Here is a 14,731-nt window from a genome sequence, read left to right as displayed (position 1 = left end):
CCAGGCAATGACCCATCTCCAATAAGAGAGAATCTAACCATTGTACCTTGAGATTCAATGGCATTATCATCACAATCTCCCACTATCTACATTCTGAGGACTATCATTGCCCAGCTGTTGCATTGGACCAATCATATAAATACTGTGTCTATTTCAGCAGGTCAGAGATTAGGTAACGTACAGGAAGTAACTCAACTAAGGAGTCCCCAAAGCCTGCTCACCATTTACAAGGCATAAGTCAAAGCTGTGATGGAATATTCCCTACTTGCCTGGATCAGTGCTGATCAATAGACTCAAGAAGCTTGACACTACCCAAGGACAACAAAGCCTGTTTGACTGGCACCAAATCCAAAATTCACATTCACTCCTTCCACCACTGATGCTCAGCAACAGCGGTGTGTACCATCTGCAGTCTGCAGGAATTCACTCAGACTGCCAAGACAGCACCTTCCAATCCCCAGACAATACCTGTTGGGCAGCGTAGCACATAAATGGAAACATCACCACTGTAGGCACCTTTCCAAGCCACTGATCATCCTGACTTGGAAAGATGTTCATTGCCTCTGGGTCAAACTCCTGGAACTCCCTCCCTGACAAGACTGTGGGTGTAACTACACCGAATGAACGGCAATGATTCAAAGACAATGTTGACCACCATCTTCACAATGTCAATTAGGGATTGATAATAAATATTGGCCTAGCCAATAAAATCCACATGCCCCAAATTAATTAAAAACTACAAACTCAGATTGACAGATAGTACTATGATTTCCATGGCAGTTCATACTTTCTACCAAATTCTGCCCCTTCACATTTCAGCATATACTCTGTCTTCTTGCTTGTTTTCATCTTGAGGAGACAAATCTCCAAGCTGTTTTCACTTGCATCTCAAAGTATGCCCAGTTGTCTATTTGCTAATGGTCAATCATTCCTCTCTGCAGCAGGTAATCCCAACTCAATGTGAATAAGGACCTGCGGGTCTCTATTTACCAGCATATCCTTTCATAGCATGGCATTTCAAAGTATCTACTTACAAAGGCATCAAACTGTAACAATCCAGCATTAACATTTATTGAAAATCTACAACTGGTCCAAATACTCTAATTAAAACCATGCTCTAATGAGATTACTTTAGTATTTTCTTACTGTTAATTCTTTTGACATTTCCACTGCCTTTGGTTTTTAATAGTGGTCACAGCACAGATTAAAACTTACCTAACAGCCTACCTTACCAGTTTGCACAAAGTCCAGGACTTCAGACTAGCATTGCCTACAGATCCACATCTAAAAATAGCTGTTTCTGACTGGAAAATCCTTGGAATTTGACCCTTTCCAGGAATGTATCACTTGAAATGTGCCCAAGTGTTCTGTGGTCCTAACCATCACATGTGGGTGGTCGCTGCCCCAAATAAAACCCTCCACACAAATTCATAGTGCTTCAACTAAACAAACGACACTGTTCTCAAGTTTCAACAAAAAAATGCTTTTTGAATTCATACTTCACGTGGTATAAAGCTGAGACATGAACTACACATATTTAAGTCTGACTCAATCTGTATTGATTTAAGCAGACTCCAGCCAGTAGAGTGGTGTCGATACCCTTGACATAGGGGTAGGTGGTAGTGAGATCCAAAGAATGATTTGGACATCACACTCACAGCATAGTTAATTTGTCGAAATTAGGTGAGGTCATATTGGCTCGAGTGTGCAAAAAAAATCCATAGCTTGCAGTGCCTGTGGATATCAACTGACTCAAAACAGATTCATTATTTAACCAACAGTCACAGGATTGCACAGGTTGAACAGAAGGATAAACTGCTTCTGCTTTCCGTAAAAAGTTAAAAGAGTGATCCTTGGACAGGACAGCATAGTACTCAGCAGTATAAATTTAAACATGGTCTAATATATTACACAGAGTTTGCACATCCTGTGATATCCTGAGGTAAAATGTATGAAGATGTATATTGAAAAATTATAAATTACTTTTGTAAGAATTCTTAATGGCAGTGCGGAACACTTATGAAATGCAGATTTAATTAGATTAATATTTTATTTTAAAACAGTACTGATCAGGACATGACTACAGGAACTGGTTCAGCATCATGGAATTTCAGATATCAGGCTTGGTCTTAATGTATTCTGGGCGTATGGGGAGAGACACAGAGGGAGAGTGGGGGGCGGGTGGGGGAACAGAGAAAACTGACTTTCTGACCAGTGTGATCCATGAACAGCATTGGTACACATCCAAGAAGGTGTGATCCATTCCTCTTTCTTCTCGCTCATTCACTCCCATTAATCCGGGAGGGCAGAAAATATGGCTATTGTCACAATTTAGGAGGAAATGTTGAGTAGGTTAGGCCTATACTCTTGGAGTTTAGAAGAACAAGAAAACAAGATTCTCAGGAGATTCAGCAAGGTAGATGCAGAGATAATGTTCCCTCCATGCAGTAAGTTAGTCATCAGGACCAAGGTCCAGAACAAGGAATCTCTCATTTCAGATGGAGATGAAGAAAAATTTCTTCCCCAGACAGCTGTGGTGACAGGGTCATCGAGCATATTTCAAGGCTGAAATACAGATGTCTGATCTGCAGGACTCTAGGTTACAAGGAAGGGACCTCAAATTCCATTCTCTTGCCAAGCTGTGGTTTTAATAAATGGTACAGCCAAGCCCTATTACCTACACATTCTCCTGTTTCTCATATTCGTATTAGCAGTCGGAATTGGCTCTTCAACCCATCGAGCTCTCCACCAACAAGATCATGAATGATGTTCTACCTCAATGGCATTGTCTGTTTGCCTAAATTTCTACATATTAAAAACATCTATCAAAGTGCCTTGAAAATATTCAATAGCTGAGACAGCATATGTCTCTGAGATACAGAATTCCAAAGATTCAGCAACGTCAGCTCAGCAAAGATTCAGAAATCTTCTTCAAATCAGTCCTAAATCATTCAGCTCTTATTTTGAGATTGCATCCATATTATGAAATCCGCAGCCGCACTTCACCATGTATTGCAAATTGCTAAGTAGACAGAAAGGCTGAACAAGTCATATTCCACATGATTCCTAAAACTTAATTCATTGTCACAAATGACTGACAAATGAATATATCTGATCGATTCCCATCATGTGAGACATGGGTTTCTCATGGGCTGGAATGGTTGCTGGATATTCCAGGGTTTAGAACATTTAAAAAGAATAGGGAGGGGGGAAAAAGAGGAGGGGGTGTAGCACTACTAATCAGAGAGGGTATCACAGCTACAGAAGCTTCCATTGTCGAGGAAGATCTGCCTACTGAGTCAGTATGGGTGGAAATTAGGAACAGCAAGGGAGTAGTCACCTCGTTAGGGGTTTACTACAGGCCCCCCAATAGCAGCAGGGAGATTGTAGAAAGCATAGGTCGACAGATTTTGGAAAAGTGTGGACGCAGTAGGGTTGTTGTAATGGGTGACTTTAACTTTCCTAATATTGATTGGAACCTCCTTCGAGCAGAAGATTTGAATGGAGCTGTTTTTGTAAGGTGTGTTCAGGAGGGTTTCCTAACGCAGTACGTTGACAGGCCGACGAGGGGAGAGGCCATTCTAGACTTGGTGCTCGGAAACGAGCCGGGGCAGGTATCAGATCTTGTGGTGGGAGAGCATTTTGGTGATAGTGACCATAACACTCTCTCATTCTACATAGCTATGGAGAAGGAGAGGATTAGGCAGAATGGGAGGATATTTAATTGGGGAAGAGGAAACTATGATGCGATTAGACACGAGTTAGGAAGCATGGACTGGGAGCAGTTGTTCCATGGTAAGGGAACTATAGACATGTGGAGATGGTTTAAGGAACAGTTGTTGGGAGTGATGAGTAAATATGTCCCTCTGAGACAGGCAAGACGGGGTAAGATAAAGGAACCTTGGATGACGAGAGCGGTGGAGCTTCTAGTGAAAAGGAAGAAGGTAGCTTACATAAGGTGGAGGAAGCTAGGGTCAAGTTCAGCTAGAGAGGATTACATGCAGGCAAGGAAGGAGCTCAAAAATGGTCTGAGGAGAGCCAGGAGGGGGCACGAGAAAGGCTTGGCAGAAGGAATCCGGGAAAACACAAAGGCATTTTACACTTACGTGAGGAATAAGAGAATGGTCAAAGAAAGAGTAGGGCCGATCAGGGATAGCATAGGGAACTTGTGTGTGGAGCCTGAGGAGGTAGGGGAAGCCCTAAATGAGTTTTTTGCTTCTGTCTTTACGAAAGAAACGACCTGTGTAGTGAATGAAACCTTTGAAGAGCAGGTGTGCATGCTGGAATGGATAGAGATAGAGGAAGCTGATGTACTGAAAATTTTGTCAAACATTAAGATTGACAAGTCGCCAGGCCCGGATCAGATTTGTCCTCGGCTGCTTTGGGAAGCGAGAAATGCAATTGCTTCGCCACTTGCGAAGATCTTTGCATCCTCGCTCTCCACTGGAGTCGTACCTGAGGACTGGAGAGAGGCAAATGTAATTCCTCTCTTCAAGAAAGGAAATAGGGAAATCCCCGGCAATTATAGACCGGTAAGTCTCACGTCTGTCGTCTGCAAGGTGTTAGAAAGGATTCTGAGGGATAAGATTTATGACCATCTGGAAGAGCATGGCTTGATCAAATACAGTCAACACGGCTTTGTGAGGGGTAGGTCATGCCTTACAAACCTTATCGAGTTTTTTGAGGATGTGACTAGTAAGGTTGATGAGGGTCAAGCTGTGGATGTGGTGTATATGGACTTCAGTAAGGCATTTGATAAGGTTCCCCATGGAAGGCTCATTCAGAAGGTCAGGAGGAATGGGATACAGGGGAACTTAGCTGCTTGGATACAGAATTGGCTGGCCAACAGAAGACAGCGAGTGGTAGTAGAAGGAAAATATTCTGCCTGGAAGTCAGTGGTGAGTGGGGTTCCACAGGGCTCTGTCCTTGGGCCTCTACTGTTTGTAATTTTTATTAATGACTTGGACGAGGGAATTGAAGGATGGGTCAGCAAGTTTGCAGACGACACAAAGGTCGGAGGTGTCGTTGACAGTGTAGAGGGCTGTTGTAGGCTGCAGCGGGACATTGACAGGATGCAGAGATGGGCTGAGAGGTGGCAGATGGAGTTCAACCTGGATAAATGCGAGGTGATGCATTTTGGAAGGTCGAATTTGAAAGCTGAGTACAGGATTAAGGATAGGATTCTTGGCAGCGTGGAGGAACAGAGGGATCTTGGTGTGCAGATACATAGATCCCTTAAAATGGCCACCCAAGTGGACAGGGTTGTTAAGAAAGCATATGGTGTTTTGGCTTCCATTAACAGGGGGATTGAGTTTAAGAGTCGTGAGATCTTGTTGCAGCTCTATAAAACTTTGGTTAGACCGCACTTGGAATACTGCGTCCAGTTCTGGGCGCCCTATTATAGGAAAGATGTGGATGCTTTGGAGAGGGTTCAGAGGAGGTTTACCAGGATGCTGCCTGGACTGGAGGGCTTATCTTATGAAGAGAGGTTGACTGAGCTCGGTCTCTTTTCATTGGAGAAAAGGAGGAGGAGAGGGGACCTAATTGAGGTATACAAGATAATGAGAGGCATAGATAGAGTCGATAGCCAGAGACTATTTCCCAGGGCAGAAATGGCTAGCACGAGGGGTCATAGTTTTAAGCTGGTTGGTGGAAAGTATAGAGGGGATGTCAGAGGCAGGTTCTTTACGCAGAGAGTTGTGAGAACATGGAATGCGTTGCCAGCAGCAGTTGTGGAAGCAAGGTCATTGGGGTCATTTAAGAGACTGCTGGACATGCATATGGTCACAGAAATTTGAGGGTGCATCCATGAGGATCAATGGTCGGCACAACATTGTGGGCTGAAGGGCCTGTTCTGTGCTGTACTGTTCTATGTTCTATGTTCTATGTTCTATGTCTTGGTTCAGACCCCTTTCAACATAGGTTATTCCACTAATGCAGTACTGAAGTTACAGTCACATGTAATACACTTTGCATTGTACCTTTCTATGACTCTTCATTCTTCTCTTTGTCTTTCACAGCAAAGACCACTCTATCCATTTCTTGGCATTGCTCCTCTCCCGATCCAAGAGGCACTGCTCTGTGCCATTCTTATGTAAACGTCACAGTACGAGGTGCTGTGATGACTTGAATAGCTTCCACACTTCTTTCCATTGATCATCCCTGATGTACCCAAGGGATCGATTAATGGTCTGAAAGGCACGATGGATCAAAAGGCCTACCCCTGTTCCTAACCTATGCATTCTAAATGGTGGAAGTCCAGGTTGCTGAAGAGAGCCTGCTTTAGAATCAAACACTCGAGAAGCAAAAACCCTCTTTATTAAATTCAGTTGCAATTAATTCACCAATCTCCACTTCCACCCACGTAATTATTTTGAATATTTTTTCAGTTGTGCAACAGGTTCTAATCTAAACATTTGATGCATACTTCTAACATATCTGAAGTTCCTGTTAAAAATATAAACACAGTACAAAACAGTGATTATAGAAAGATCAAAGAAGTCCCTGCTTATGTAGAAAATATCGAGATCAACACACCACACAGACACTTAATTGAAAAGTAGTTGTTTCTATTAACGCCAAACTGTGATAAAGCCAACCTAAATTTCTTCCGTGCATCACAGGCCTCATGTTACACTATTAGAGCAGCAGGACAGCTATGTAGTCTGTAGACAAGAACCTGTTAATGCTCTTCTCAAGCTAACAACTGATCAGATGTAGGTTATAGAGCCATTGAGAAGTAGAGCACAGAAACAGACTCTTTGATCCAATATGTTTACACCAACCAGATATCCTAAATTAATCTGGTCTAATTTTCCAGCATTTGGCCCTATTCCTCTAAGCCCTTCCTATTCAGATACCCATCCAGATGCCTTTTAAATACTGTAATTGTACCAGCCTCCGCCACTTCCTCTGGCAGTTCATTCCATGCATGCACCATCCTCTAAGTGAAAAAGCTGCTCCTTAGTTCCCTTTTAAATCTTGCCCCTCTCACCTTAACCCTATGCCCTCTAGTTTTGGACACCCCTACCCTAAGGAAAAGACCTTGGCTATTCATCCTATCCATGCCCCTCAAGATTTTAAAAACTTCTGCAGGGTCACCCCTCAGCCTCCATACGTTCCAGGGAACAGAGGCCCAGTCTATTCAGCCTCTACCTATAGTTCATACTCTCCAAACTCTGGCAAGATCTTTGTAAATCTTTTCAGAACCCTTTCAAGTTTAACAACATCTTCCTTTTGGATGGAGACCAGAATCGCACACAGTATTTCAAAAAAGTGGCCTAACCAATGTCCTGTACAGTTGCAACATTGCCTCCCAACTCCTATAGTCAATGCACTGACCAGTAAAGGAAAGCGCATCAAACACCTTCTTCACTACCCTGTCTACTTGTGACTCCACTTTCAATAAACTGTGAACCTGCACTCCAAGGTCCCCTTGTTTGGCAACACTCATCAAGACCTTACCATTAAGTATATAAGTCCTGCACTGATTTGCTCTACCAGAATGTAGCACCTCACATTTTTCTGGAAGAAACTCCACCTGCCACTCCTCGGTCCACTGGCCCATCTGATCAAGGTCCCACTGTACTCTAAGATAACCTTCTTCTCTGTTCACTACAGCACCAATAGGTCACACTGACCAAAAAATTCACATCCTGCACCTTTACAGGAGCACAGTCATTGTCAGTTATCTACTGACATAGACAGTAGATGATCAGAAATTAGTAGTGCCATACCGATTTTGAACCTTGCTGGCGTTAAAAAGTAAGTATTACACCTGCTATCCTGTGTACATCAAGAGTATGGGAGTCTGCTCTTCTTTAAAAGTAAAGCAGCACTGGAACTGTAATAAGACGACAGATTGTCTGCATTGCACTTCCATAATAGCTAGGTTCTATCTGGATGAAATGAAAACTTACCAGTTGCTAATCCCACCCTATTGTTACAGCTACTCCTGACAAACAAGAAATGAGCAATACGGATGCTGTCTGATGATTTTAGTATTCTATAAAAGTAAGCAAAGCAATATTTTAAGCTTTTTTCAGACCATTTGTGTTAGGAGGTTAATAAATTCAAATCCCAAGCTGAGATAGTAAATCCAATTGCGTTTTTAAGTTCTGTGATTGCAAACTTAACACTGACAAGCTTTTATTTATTGCTAATTCCAAGCTGAGAGAATGGTGTCAGTCTTGCTTCTTAAGTGATTGTTTTATAACTGAATGTGTTGGCAGGCCACTTTTGGCTCATCAGACACACAGGGGACTAAAGTCATGTAGAACCCAAACAATCAAACTCAGCATTATTTCTTTCCTGAAAGGCTGAGTTAGAAGAATATAACGCAGAACAGGCCCTTTGGCCCTCAACGTTGCGCCGACCTGTGAACTAATCTAAGCCCATCACCCTACACTATCCCATCATCATCCATATGCTTATCCAAGGACTGTTTAAATGCCCCTCATGTGGCTGAGTTAACTACATTGGCAGGCAGGGCGTTCCACGCCCTTAACACTCTCTGAGTAAAGGACCTGCCTCTGACATCTGTCTTAAATCTATCACCCCTCAATTTGTAGCCATGCCCCCTCGTACAAGCTGACGTCATCATCCTAGAAAAAGTATCTCATCCATCCTATCTAATCCTTTGATCATCTTGTATGTCTCTATTAAATCCCCTCTTAGCCTCCTTCTCTCCAATGAGAGCAGACCCAAGTCCCTCAGCCTTTCTTCATAGGGCCTGCACTCCAGACCAGGCAACATCCTGGTAAATCTCCTCTGCACCTTTTCCAATGCTTCCATATCCTTCCTGTAATGGGGCGACCAGAACTGTATGCACTATTCCAAGTTAGGCCGCACTAGCGTTTTGTACAGTTGCAGCATGACATCACAGCTCTGGAACTCAATCCCTCTACCAATAAAACGTAACACACCGTAAGCCTTCTTAACTGCACTATCAACCTGGGTGGCAACTTCCAGGGATCTATGTACATGGACACCAAGAACCCTTCACATCCACACTACCAAGAATCTTTCCATTGACCCGGTATTCTGCCTTCCTTTTATGCTTCCCAAAGTGAATCACTTCACATTTATCTGCATTGAACTCCATTTGCCACCTTTCAGCCCAACTGTGCAGTTTATCCAAGTCTTCCTGCAACCTGCGACATTCTTCCACACTGTCCACCACTCCACCAACTTTAGTGTCATCTGCAAACTTACTAACTCATCCACCTATGCCTGCGTCCAAGTCAAGTTATTCTGGTGAATCACAACTTGCACAATTTACTGAATTTAACTTGGCACAGTCTACTATAAACGCCATCTCTCAATCATTGACTATAATGACATTGGCACCAAACTTTACAGTACACTTTCTCCAGAATAGTACAATGCTACAAGTCTATGCCCGGAAAGTTAAAATCCCCTCCCATCTGCAAGGGGGAAGAATTCATACATATCTCAACATTTGATGGGATTACCATTTCTGACAGCTTGGAGCTTGCCACTGGCCAGAAATTATAAAAATACTGTGGCAGAGCTCTTGTGGTGCAGGGGTAATATCCCTATTTCTGGCAAACAGGGGTGGGCTCAAGCCCCAAATGCTTCAAAAGGCATGTCACATGTCTAAACAGATTGATTAAAAATATCAATAAACAGTGTCTACAAGAGCAAGTCAAGGGCTAGGCATTCAGAGGTGAAACCGCCATCTGACTCCCTACATTCAAAAGCACCATCTAAAAGGCACAAGTCAAGAGTGGAATGGATTTCTCTCCATTTGTCTGGGACAGTGCAGCTCCAACAACACTCAAAAATCTCGACCACATCCAAGTCACCACTTTCAACATTTAATTCCGTTGCAACGACAGGAGTGCGTAGCATCCAAAAGACGTACTGCATTGACTCACCAACATTTCTGCAATGGCATACTTGAGCTATTATCTCTGCCACCTAGAGAGACAAGGGCAGCAGATACACATGAAAATCACCTGTAAGTGACCCTGCAAGTTACCCACCCTTCTGACTTGGAACTATATCAACAATCCTTCAGTGCTATAGGGTCAAAATCTTGAAATACCTTTTGTAAAGCACTGTGAACATACCTAGACCACAAGGAACTGCAGCAGTTGTAGGAGACAGCTTACCACCTCCTTCTCAAGGGCAATTAAGAGGAGACAATAAACACTGGCCTTGCCAGCAATCTTACATTCTACAAACAAAAACGCCTCTCATGCAATAAAGGTCAACATTCTATTTGCCATCCTCATGGCTTAGGTACTACATGCTAACATTTTTCTGTTTCATTAACGAGGTTCATCTGAACACGTCATTCTGCAGTCCCCTTCCCTTTGGATAATATTCTGTTTTTCTAATCCTCCTGCCCAAATGAACAAGTTCACATTTTCTCACAAGATACTCGACATGCTGTTTTCTGTGACACTTACTTAACCTATGTCTTTTTGAACACACTGTATCCTCTTTACAACACATCTTATTAGCTAATTCTGTATCATCAGAAAATTGGATTAAAATACATTGTCAGCCCCTTCACCAAACACATTGATATAGATTAAAAATAGTTGCAGTCCCAGCAATGGTCCCTGCAGCACTCCATTAGTTAACAATTTGCTCACCAACAACAACCCATTTACTTCAACAACATTTCCAGTTAGGCAATCCTCTATCCCAATACTCAAAGCCCTTATTTTGTGCAATAATCTTTTGTGGGATAACTTACTAAATACTTTTAGCTGCCTTAGCTCACTGGGCTACAGTGCTCCAACACTGGTGACCATGGCTTCAAATGCCCCGTCTTTAATTAAAAAAAACCTCCAACTTTCCTCCTTTCAGACACTGCTTTAAATCAGCCCCTTTACGCAAAGGTCTGTTCATCTAACCCAATACTTCACTATGGCTTTTTTCATGTGGGCATCACAGGCTGACCAGCTTTTATTGCCCATCCCTACCTGCCCTTGAGAAGGTGGTGGTAAGGTGCCTTCTTGAAACACTGCAGTCCAGGTGGTGGGTTGATCGATAATGCCGAGAGGGAATTCCAGAATTTTGACTCAACCACAGTGAAGGAATGGCAACATACTTCCAAGTCAGGATGGTGAGTAGCCTAGAGGAATACTTTAAGATGGTGCTGTTCCAAGTATGTGCTGCCCTCAACATTCTGGATCAAAGTGGTTGTCAGTTTGAAAGGTGCTGTCTTGAGGGTCATTTGGTGAATTTCTGCATTGGTGGTGGAGGTAGTGGATATTTGTCGATGTGGTGCCAATCAAGCCGGCTACTTTGTCCTGGATGGTGTCAAGCTTCAGCAGTGTCACTGGAGCTGTACTCATCCAGGCAAGTGGGGAGTATTCCATCACACTCCTGGCTTATGCTTTGTTTATGATGGGTAGGCTTTGGGAATCAGTAGGGGAGTTACTCACTGCAGAATTCCTAGCTTCTGACTCGTTCTTGTAACTACTGTGTTTATGTGGCGAGTTCAATTGAGTTTCTGGTCAAAGAATAACTCCAACAAGTGATTGTGGGGGTTTCAGTGATGGTAACATCAATGAAGGTCAAGGAGCAGTTGGCCAGATTATCTCTTATTGTTGATGGTCATAGCTTGGTATTTGTAGTGTGAATGTTACTTGCCACTTATGAGCCCAAGCCTCCATATTGTCCAGATGTAGTTGTATTTGAACGTGGACTACTTCAGTATCTGACAAATTGTCAGTGGTGTCAGACCTTATGCTTTGACCAGGAAATATCCTCTCGTGGCCTTATGGAGGAAATGTCCTTGATGAAGCAGCTGAAAATGATTGGGCCTAGGACACTGCAGAGATGTCCCAGAGCTGAGATGACTGAACTCCAACAGTCTCAAACACTTTCCTGTCTGCTAGACATGACTCCAACCACTGGAGAGCTTGTCCACACCCCTCCCTCCAAATACCTGTTGATTCCAGTTTTACTAGCACTCCTTGATGCCACACTTAGTTAAATGCAACCATGACGTCAAGGGCTGTCACTTTCACATCATGTTTGAACTAAGGGTGTAACAAGATCAGGAAGTGATGGCCCTGGCAGAACCCAAGTTCGGCATCCCTGAGCAGGTGTGGCTTGATAACATTGACGATGACCCTTTCTGCCATTTTACTGATGAAATGTCATCCGTTCATACCTTGTTTTATCACAATTCTATGAAGCACTTCAGATATTTGTTTATTTTAAATGTGCTAAGTAACAGCTCTTATACAGATCACACAAGTTTGCTTTTTGCTAAGGCCACCAGTGTATAATCCTCACTGAACAAAATTTTAATTGATTAGGCTAAACTCGGGTGACCCAAAGATCCTGAAGATAATCACAACCGTAGGAATTTCAAATCACAATACCACGACCATCCATGATAAATCTTGTCTAACTCCATTGATCATCAGTAAGGTTAGACAGTGAGTGAGTAGCTTATTTGTCCACCATGATGTCCCAACTAAATTCAAGACTGCATCGCAGCTGCATTTCTGACGCATCCCCAAAATGCTAAAACAACATTGGAGAGCCAATGGCAAATCAGTAATGTTACTTAACTGAATTAGTCCCAGATTAATGCTCTGAAATAAAACAGAAATGCTGAAGGTCTGGCAGCATCTGTGACAAATGAAACAAAGTTTCAGATCCAGTATGACTTCAGAGAGCTATCAAGAACTGGAGATGTTGGAGTCAGAGAGACCAAAGTGTGGAGCTAGAGAAACACAACAGGCCAGGCAGCAGAGGAACAGGGAAGGTGACGTTTCAGAACAGTTCTGTAGAAAAGTCATATTAGATTCAAACTTAACTCTGTTTCTATCACCACAGATGCCACCAGAATTGCCAAGCTTCTCCAGCACTGATTTTTATCTCAGATTAATATTCTTGGTTCAAATCCCACCATGGCAAATGAAATGTGAATTCAGTAAAAACCTGGAATTTTAGCAAAGTTAGCCTGATGGCACATTGATGACGGTCATAAATTTGGTTCACCAGTGCCAAAACCATCCGAACTTATGAAGTCTGGCCTATTTGGGATGCAGAAATGTTGTTCAATCTGAAACAGTCTCGGTTCAAAAGCCATGCGTTAAGGAACATTTTCCCTACTCTCAACTTGTGGGTGCTAAAAGCAACTACAACCCACTTTTAGATAATCTGTACAAAAGCTCACATTTAGGGTTTTCCTACTCTATGCAACCCAGTGCCATATCAATTACTCATTAAGTCATCAAGTCCGAATTTACAAATGAAACGATATGAGGGTAGTAAACTCCCACAGCTGGAACTAGACTGCCGATTAATGAAGTATCCGATATTTACTTTTAAAACGATACAATATTCTCCCCTGGAAAATGAAAAATTCTTTCCAGCACACAGAAAAATTTTCAAGCGACAGCTCCCGTCAAAGTTGGAGATGCAGCTGAAGTCACGGGTTTGTATCGCGTCCTCTCCCTGATCCTTCAGATATTGAGGAGTTGTAAAAGGAAGCGGAGAGGGCTGTAACTGCTAAAAATATAACTTAAAGGGAAATGTCCGTGCTGCAAATATCATCAGAAACCCAGGAGCCCAGGCTACTGCAACCACAAAGTCGCCCGTTCTGCTGGATGTAGCAGAGGCCCCGCTGACGAAGGGAGTGATCTTAGAGGCTGCTGGCGGGCCTGAGGAGCGGGAAGGCCAGTGTCAGCGACACTCCGTTCGGCCACTCCCAATCCCCAACTGCCGCAGGCGCTCCGGCCTTTTCACCATTCAATGGAACCGCAAGCCCCAGAGCCAGGGCCCGGGCCTACTGCACACGACTCGTTCAGGCACCGGATGAGGCTCTGGGGGAGGACTGGCGGCATCCACCCGACTCGGTTCTGAAGAAGGGTCACTGGACCCAAAAATGGTAACTCTGCTTTGTCTCCACAGACACTGATGGACCTGCTGAGTTTCTCCAGCGATCTGTTTTTGTCTCGACCCTGGCTCATTCTCCCTACGGGGGCTTCACCCTCCGGCCCGCTCTCCCCGATCCTCACCTTTCGCAGGTTCAGGGGATATCGCGGACTCCCCCTCCGGCTTCATTCAAACCAAAAAGGAGGCAAGACGCCACACACACACGGTGCCGCAACCCCGGCCTTTCATCCCGCGACAACACAGCCGCGGCCACAGGAGCATCCTCACTCCGCAGAGAGGAGGCGCCTCCCGCCGCCCGGAGGACTCACAGCACCTCCCGCCGCCCGGAGGTCTAACAAAGCGATTCGCAGCGCCTCCCGAGGCTCGGAGGACTAACAGCGTGATCCGCTGCCCGGAGAATTCGCAGCACCTCCCGCCGCCCGGAGGTCTAACAACGCGATTCGCAGCGCCTCCCGAGGCTCGGAGGACTAACAGCGTGATCCGCTGCCCAGAGGATTCGCAGCACCTCCCAAGGTTCAGAGGGCACACAGCGCCTCCCGCCGACCGGAGGACTAAAGTCCGGGCTGGCGCGGGTGTTCGGGAGGGGGGAGGAGATTGGAGTCAAAAATGTGGCGGGAGAAGGTGGCGGATGTCAGTGGGTTGGAAAAGAGTGGGAGGCTTGAAATGGTGGTGAAAGAGGCAGCAAAGTTGAGAAAACAGTTGCGACTCTGAATTGCGAGGTAAGGTCTGCGATTTGTATGCGTATTTTCTTTTGATTTTGATGTGCCATGTGGGTTTTAGCGTGTGTTTGTGAGGAGGTTTAGTGATTAATTTGCAAGTATTTGTGAAGACATAC

The 14,731-nt window shown here is 44.1% G+C and overlaps 1 protein-coding gene across 7 annotated transcripts in view; it reads right to left on the bottom strand.

Moving 5' to 3' along the window:
- The window catches only part of dpp9 (dipeptidyl-peptidase 9), an 88,280-nt gene extending 74,091 nt beyond the window's left edge, over positions 1-14,189 (bottom strand). For 4 of the 7 annotated variants that reach the window (XM_048559944.2, XM_048559943.2, XM_048559947.2 and 1 more), the window contains exon 1: positions 14,019-14,188. The gene's annotated coding sequence lies outside the window, so the exon portion shown is untranslated. Of the gene's footprint in view, positions 1-14,018 lie in introns of all 7 variants that reach the window. The other 3 variants (XM_048559939.2, XM_048559938.2, XM_048559946.2) reach the window with 2 other exon arrangements.
- Positions 14,190-14,731: the final 542 nt, after the last annotated feature.

The sequence above is a fragment of the Stegostoma tigrinum genome, chromosome 30 (assembly GCF_030684315.1).
Source record: "Stegostoma tigrinum isolate sSteTig4 chromosome 30, sSteTig4.hap1, whole genome shotgun sequence".
NCBI lineage: Eukaryota > Metazoa > Chordata > Chondrichthyes > Orectolobiformes > Stegostomatidae > Stegostoma > Stegostoma tigrinum.
The sequence above is the reverse complement of the archived record's forward strand: the minus strand, read 5'-3'. Positions and strand labels throughout refer to the sequence as shown.